The 6,449-nt window shown below is 37.3% G+C and overlaps 1 long non-coding RNA gene across 2 annotated transcripts; it reads right to left on the reverse strand.

Annotated features, from left to right (window-relative positions):
- Positions 1–1,202: 1,202 nt before the first annotated feature.
- LOC135970551 (uncharacterized) lies at positions 1,203–4,052 on the reverse strand. 2 transcript variants are annotated; one of them, XR_010586277.2, is made up of 3 exons: positions 3,915–4,052; positions 3,292–3,411; positions 1,203–1,805 (listed from the first exon to the last, which is right to left on the reverse strand). It is a non-coding gene; the product is annotated as an uncharacterized lncRNA (long non-coding RNA). The 2 variants fall into 2 exon arrangements; XR_012434418.1 differs by having other exon boundaries at positions 1,203–3,411.
- Positions 4,053–6,449: the final 2,397 nt, after the last annotated feature.

The following is a 6,449-nucleotide window of genomic DNA, read 5'->3' on the forward strand; positions in this document are numbered from 1 at the left end:
TATTATCAAAAAGATGAAAGATAAATGTTGGGGAGGATGTGGAGAGAAGGGAATCTTTGTGCACTGTTTAGGGACATTGTAAATTAGTATAGCCATTCTGGAAAACTGTAAGGAAATTCCTCAGAAAACTAAAAATAGAACTACCTTATGATCCAGCAATTCCACTTCTGGTATATACCCAAGGGAATTGATACCAGTGTGTCAAAGAGATCTCTGCACTCCCATGTTCACTGCAGCATTATTTACAATAGCCAAGATATGGGAATAACCTACGTGCTCATCAATGGATAAGTGGATTTTTAAAATGTAATATCTAAACACAACAGAATACGATTCAGCCTAAAAACAAACAAACAAACAAAAAAACAGGAAATTCTGTCATTTGTGGCAACATGGATGAGCCTAGAGGATATTATGTTAAGTGAAATAAGCCAGGTATGGAAAGACAAATACTGTATGATCTCACTTATGTGAATCTATAAAAGATAAAACTCGGAAAGAGTAGAACAATGGTTACCAGAGACTAGGGTGGAATGGGGTGGATGGGGAAAGGGAAGATGTTGGTCGATAGGTAGAAAGTTTCAGTTAGACAGGAGGAATAAGTTCTATTGCACAGCAGGGTGACTATACTTAATAATAATGTGTTGCATATTTCAAATAGCTAAAAGAGAAGCTTTCAAATGTTCTTACCACAAATAAATGGTAAATATTTGAGATGATGGATATGCTAAGTACCCTGATTTGATTATTCTGCAATGTATACATGTATCAAGACATCACATTGTACCCCGTAAATATACAATTGTTATGTATCAATTAAAAATAAAATAAAATTTTAAAGCTATGTTTTTCCGATAGGCTTTTCAAGAATGATCTTGGAGCAATTGACATTCATAGCTAAAAAAAAAAAATTGAACCTTGCCATAAACCTCATACCTTATACAAAATTAATTCAAACTGGATGGCAGACTTAAATGTAAAACATAAAACTATAAAGTATTTGGGAAGAAAAAACTATTCAGAACCTTGGGCTAGGTGAAGAGTTCTCAGAATTGATCCCCAAAGTGTAGTCTATACAAGGAAAATTGATAAACTGGGTCTCATCAAAATTAAAAATCTTTGCTCTGTGAAAGGTCAACAGGATGAAAAGGCAATCAGACTGGGTGAAAACTTTTATGAATTTCTCATCTGACAAAAGACTTGCATCTAGGCTACATAAAGAAGTCTCAAAACTCAACAATTAAAAAAAAATAAAAATGAACAAAATCCATGAGGAACAGTTTCACTGTTCATCTGAAAAATAAATACAGATGGCAAATAAGAACCTGAAAAGATCAACATCATTAGCCACCAAGGAAATGCAAATTAAAATTACGATGAGATTTCACTATGCACCTATCAAAATGCCAAAAAAAAAAAAAAATGGTAATACTAACTGTTGGTGAGGATGAGGGGAAACCAGATTACTCATACATTGTTGAGAGGAAGAAAATGTGTCAGTCACTCTGGAACACAATTCAGCAGTTTCTTCTAAAATTCAACATGCACTTACTATACTTAGCAATTACCCTTTTAGGTATTTATCTTGCAGGAATGAGAAACTGTGTTCACACAAAAACAAAGCATGGATGTTCATAGCAGCTTTATTTGCAATAGTTACAAGTTAGAAACAACCCAGGTTTCCATCAAGAGGCATATGATTAAACAACCTGCCGTTCATCCATACCGTGAGATGCTATTCAGCAGTTAACAGGAGTGAATGATCGATACATACCACGACCTGGATGAACCTAAAAGGAATTATGCTGAGTGGAAAAAAAAAAAAAGCTATTTTAAAAGTGTCATATAATGTATGATACGATTTATATAATACTTTAAAAACATTACAGAAATGAAAAATAGATTCGTGGTTTCCAAAGGTTAGGGATTTAGGGGATATGTGCTATAATGGGGTAACACAAGGAAACTTGAACTGAAGGAATGGTTCTGTATCTTGGCTGTAGTAGTCATGACACAAAGCCATGTATTTAATTAAATTGCACAGAATTATGCACAGACATAATCACATGAGTACATGTATAACTACTGAAATCTGTATAAGCTTTGTGAATTGTGCCAATGTCAATATCCTGGTTTGCATACATAGATGTTAGCAATAGGGGAAGAGCCAGTAAAGGGTACACTGACCTCCCTGTATATATTTTTGCAACTTACTATGAACCTAGTATTATTTCAAAGTAAAGAGCTTTTTAGGCCAGGTGCGGTGGATCAGGCCTATAATCCCAGCACTTTGGGAGACCAAGGCAGGGAGATCACTTGAGGAAAGGAGTTCGATACAAGCCTGGCCAATGTGGGGAAACCCAGTCTCTACTGAAAATACAAAAGTTAGCCTGGTGTGGTGGCACACGCCTGCTATCCCAGCTACCCGGTAGGCTGAGGCATAAGAATTGCTTAAACCTGGGAGACGGAGGTTGCAGCGAGCTGAGATCGTGCCACTGCACTCCAGCCTGGGTGACAGAGTGAGACTATCTCCAAGAAAAACAAAACAAAACAGTTAAGAGCTTTCTAAAAAGTCAAAAAACCCAAACATGATTCTCATTATGGATGTTGCCAGACTACCAACGTGTCCTAAGTGATAGAAAAATAAAGGTTAAACACTATTGTTAAAAGTCCCTATTATAAATGAACTCTTATAAATCATGAACTACTTGGTTGGTAGATATCAAGAAGTTAAATAACTGCTTTTGTTCAAAGAAAAATAGTCCTCTTGCTAACCACATACAAACAAGCAGATGCAAGCTCATTTATTGGGTCCTGACTTGCCCACTGGGGTTCAAACCAGTGAAGACCAAAGACAGCTTGCCTCCTTCCTCTCTTCTTCTCTGTCTCCTTCCTCCCTTCCTTCCTTTCTTTAAGGAAAAATCTCCCAGTTTATTAAGCAGGTTTGTGTATAATTTCTAGGTAAAACTAGCTCCAGAGCAGTCTAATTCAAGTGTTCTCGTTGATAAGAGTCAGTAAACTCTAAGCAGAAACTGCTTCTGCTTGAAGTACACCATGCACATTGTTCCTCACAACAAAGCAGATTTATTCTAAGATTTTTAAACCGTCAATGAAAAGCATTTCTTACAAAAACTTAAAAAAAAAAAACCCACCTCAGTATTAGTTTCTAGCGAAGTAGATAACTGATGTCAAGGTTCAGCATTTGGTGGCTAAAACAGACTCCTAAATACAAGAAATCAATTTTAAAACTCTCCTTTTTGCAACAAAAATATGAGATCCAAAGAATATTACCTGGAGCCAGCTGCGGTGCCTCACGCCTGTAATCCTAGCACTTTGGGAGGCTGAGATGGGCGGATCACTTGAAGTCAGGAGTTCCAGACCAGCCCAGCCAAGGTGGTGAAACCCCCTCCACTAAAAATACAAAAACCAGCAAACTATCACAAGAACAGAAAACCAAATATCACATGTTCTCACTCATAGGTGGGAATTGAACAATGAGATCACTTGGACACAGGAAGGGGAGCATCTCACACCGGGTCCTATTGTGGGGAGTGGGTAGGGGGAAGGGATAGCATTAGGAGATATACCTAATGTAAATGACGAGTTAATGGGTGCAGCACACCAACATGGCACATGTATGCATATGTAGCAAACCTGCACGTTGTGCACATGTACCCTGGAACATAAAGTATAATAATTTAAAAAAAAATACAAAAACCAGCCAGGCATGGTGGTGCATGCCTGAAATCCCAACTTCTCGGGAGGCTGAGGCAGGAAAGTTGCTTGAACCTGGGAGGCGGAGGTTTCAGTGAGCTGAGATCGCACCACGGCACTCCAGCCTGGGCAACAGAGCGAGACTCCGGCTCCAAAACAGAAACAAAAACCAGCAACAGAGGAAAAACAAAGAGTATTACCTGGACAACAATGTCATGGTCTTCAGTCTTTTGACCACTGGCAGGATATGGCATTGTCCGTTTTTGCAGAATATGAGAGAGAGGAAGCAGGCAGATTTCGCTTGATCCCTTAGTATCCATTGTTCCCTTTTTCTCCATAAAATTATTTTCCATGATGTAACTTTTGATGTCTAAAATATTGTTTCCAGAATAGAAAATGTGCTTGAAATCTCACTACAGATGGGCCTAGAGGGAAATAAGAAAATTCTGTTAGACTTGTCTTACATTAAAGAGCATTTACACAATAAACCCCATAGCAGTAGATCAAAAACTTGACAAATGGCTGTGCATTTGCCTCAGTTTCCTCACCTGGAAAGTGAAGGGGCGGTCTGGATGAGCTCTAAAGTTATTCCCGTTGCTTAATTTCTCAGGATTCTGAATTCTGTGATAATTCAGAGCCCCACATCCTGAAGCCTTAAATCTTGAGTCTCTCAAAGTTTTTAGTTAAGAAGACAGTGATGGTGAATGTTTACTGTCCATGGATTACACGCCAGACACTCTTTTAAGTACTTCATATGTCTTAATTTATTTAATCCCAAAGCAGTTCATCGAAGAAGGTGCTCTTGTTTTCAATATCCTCAATTTAAAAATGAGACTACTGTGACTCAGAAGGTCAACAAACTCACCTAATAGATACTGCTAATAAGTGGTAGAGATGGAACTCAAACCATCTACCTGTAGAACTCAAGTTCTTAACCACTAAACCCTATTTGCTTGTGAAGTTAGGGGCTTTGCCCAGAAATGTTGTGATAAAGCAACCTTTATCACAACATTTCTGGGCAAAGCCCCTAACTTCAAGTAGCTATAGACATAAATTGCCACACATCGCGAGACACGATGCAGACCTCAACCAAGCAATTTGGTCCACAATTCAGATCAGCCACAGCACTAACTTGTCCTGACTATATTTTCGGACTTTCAGCCATTTCATTTTTCTATATCAGGCATAAATTCCCTTAGGCATTTGAATCATTTCCTTCATACAAATTCAGAAATCTTGCCTATATATGAATTCTTTAGTTCAGGGATTGGCAAACGTTTTCTGTAAAGAGACAGATAGGAAATATTTCAAGCGTTGCAGGCAGTAAAGGCTGTCACAGCTACTCAACTCTGCTGTTGTGGCTCAGAACCGGGCTGTAGTTTGCCAGCTCCTCCTTTAGAGAACTTGGCATTCTCTGTAATGGTTTCTTTGGATAAGCCAAAGGTGTAATAGTTGAAGATAAATTTCCCTGTTCTATACGATGAATTTTTTTTTAACAATTCTGGATTTTAGAGCCTACCCTAAGCAGATGATCCCTTAATTTTTTGAAGAAGTTCCCATTTATATCAAAAGTAATTTTTTAATTTTGAGAAAAAAATTCACAAGTGCAGTTATGTGTCTCATATAATCAAAACGAGGCAAAGTGCGATCTAATTTTGAAGACATTGCTTTAAAAATTATTTTTTTAATTTCCTCTGGTTGTTACAGTATACTAGTAAATATTCCAGTTTTTTTCTTCTGCTTCTGAAAGAAATACGCCCTTTTTTCCCTTAAGGAAGGCTCATATACAAGGGTTTTGATTTACTTAAGAGTAACGCTCAAGGTCATATTTAAGTACTATTAGTATTGCATTATGTTGGTACTAAAGTGCTTAATGGACGCTCAGCATTATTTTTTGTATCCTGATTTAGCACTAATGTTGGATTATTGCTGATCTATGCAGCTTTACGATTAATTGTCCAAATTAGGTCAAGGCAAGCCTCTGTGAAAAAAACGTTCATAACTCTGTATGTTACCAGAGTGCCGAGGGCACGTTCACAATCACCGTCTCCTATAAAGGAACAGCCTATCACCTGAGGCTTTTGTTCAGACTAGGGCAGACAGAACCCGGGCTGGAGGCGAGGGGTCAATCTAGACAAAGAGTTAAATATTTGGTATGCTGCATAGCATTGAAGACAACGTCTGCATGCAGCTGTATTCAATTTTTTAGTTGGATTCTGGCACACAGTGACAAAGGCATTCGTCTGAAGATAAGAGTGACATACTTTTGGTAACCTAAGATGTGTTGTGATGAACATGAGAGAAAGCAAATAGTATGATTTAAGAGCAGTCTGATCTTTTTGGCTTCTTTACAATGTATGCTTTAATAAATTTGTTTAAACTTGACTTGCATTCCTTTATATAAAAATTCATAGTGACTAACAGTGTCATGAATGCTGCTTAAATGAATCTGGAATCTAGAGAAAACACATGTATACAAACCTAGCAAGTGTTATGGTCTTTGGCTTTGCAAAGACAACGTGAAATAGAAAGTGCTTATTGAGTTAATTAAATGATAACATACCAAGACAATTTACTATGGACATATTTAACCTAGTTTTTAAAAAAATAAATAAATAAAAAATAAAACTATGATAAAGTTAGAAAATCTAGGACTTGCTAGAGATGAAAATTAACTGGTTTTGAAATTAACCGGTAGAGGGCTATATCTGAAATTAAACTTATATTACTTTCAC

The sequence above is a fragment of the Macaca fascicularis genome, chromosome 4 (genome assembly GCF_037993035.2).
Source record: "Macaca fascicularis isolate 582-1 chromosome 4, T2T-MFA8v1.1".
Classification (NCBI taxonomy): domain Eukaryota; kingdom Metazoa; phylum Chordata; class Mammalia; order Primates; family Cercopithecidae; genus Macaca; species Macaca fascicularis.